We start from the raw sequence: 1,281 nt of genomic DNA, 5'->3' as shown, positions 1-1,281 counted from the left end.
ACGCCGTGTTGCTGTGGGGCACATCTATGGGGCAGGGCTGTGCTATGGGGTGGATCTATGGGGCAGGGCAGTGCTATGGGGTGTATCTATGGGGCAGGGCATTACCAGTAGGGTGTCCCCACGAAGCTGGAGGCCTCGTTGCTGTGGGGCACATCTATGGGGCAGGGCTGTGCTATGGGGCAGTGCTATGGGGCAGGCTGTGCTATGGGGTGTATCTATGGGGTGGATCTATAGGGTGATCTATGGGGCGTTACCAGTACGGTGTCCCCATGAAGCTGGAGGCCTCGTTGCTGTGAGGTAGATCTATGGGGCAGGGCAGTGCTATGGGGCAGTGCTATGGGGCACATCTATGGGGCAGGGCATTACCAGTAGGGGGTCCCCACGAAGCTGGAGGCCTCGTTGCTGTGGGGCACATCTATGGGGCAGGGCAGTGCTATGGGGTGTATCTATGGGGCAGGGCAGTGCTATGGGGCAGTGCTATGGGGCAGTGCTATGGGGCAGGGCATTACTAGTACGGTGTCCCCACGAAGCTGGAGGCCTCGTTGCTGTGGGTCACACAGATCTATGGGGCAGGGCAGTGCTATGGGGTGTATCTATGGGGCAGGGCAGCACTATGGGGTGGATCTATGGGGTGTATCTATGGGGTGATCTATGGGGTGTTACCAGTACGGTGTCCCCACGAAGCTGGAGGCCTCGTTGCTGTGGGGCACACAGATCTATGGGGCAGGGCTGTGCTATGGGGTGTATCTATGGGGCAGGCTGTGCTATGGGGTGGATCTATGGGGCAGATCTATGGGGCAGGATGTTACCAGTACGGGGTCCCCACGAAGCTGGAGGCCTCGTTGCTGTGGGGCACATCTATGGGGCAGGGCAGTGCTATGGGGTGTATCTATGGGGCAGGCTGTGCTATGGGGTGGATCTATGGGGTGATCTATGGGGTGTTACCAGTATGGTGTCCCCACGAAGCTGGAGGCCTCGTTGCTGTGGGGCACATCTATGGGGCAGGGCAGTGCTATGGGGTGGATCTATGGGGCAGGCTGTGCTATGGGGTGGATCTATGGGGTGATCTATGGGGTGTTACCAATACGGGGTCCCCACGAAGCTGGAGGCCTCGTTGCTGTGGGGCACATCTATGGGGCAGGGCTATGGGGCAGGGCAGTGCTATGGGGTGGATCTATGGGGTGTATCTATGGGGCAGGGCATTACCAGTACGGGGTCCCCACGAAGCTGGAGGCCTCGTTGCTGTGGAGCACATCTATGGGGCAGGGCAATGCTATGGGG

At 59.6% G+C, this 1,281-nt stretch overlaps 1 long non-coding RNA gene across 1 annotated transcript in view; it reads right to left on the bottom strand.

Moving 5' to 3' along the window:
- Positions 1–898, bottom strand: part of LOC107307806 — a 4,671-nt gene extending 3,773 nt beyond the window's left edge. Inside the window, exon 1 of the long non-coding RNA XR_001552516.2 lies at positions 106–898. This is a non-coding gene — a long non-coding RNA (uncharacterized LOC107307806). The remainder of the gene's footprint in view (positions 1–105) is intronic.
- Positions 899–1,281: the final 383 nt, after the last annotated feature.

Source organism: Coturnix japonica, unplaced genomic scaffold (assembly GCF_001577835.2).
Source record: "Coturnix japonica isolate 7356 unplaced genomic scaffold, Coturnix japonica 2.1 chrUnrandom947, whole genome shotgun sequence".
NCBI classification, from domain to species: domain Eukaryota; kingdom Metazoa; phylum Chordata; class Aves; order Galliformes; family Phasianidae; genus Coturnix; species Coturnix japonica.
This window is presented reverse-complemented; position numbering and strand designations above follow the sequence as displayed.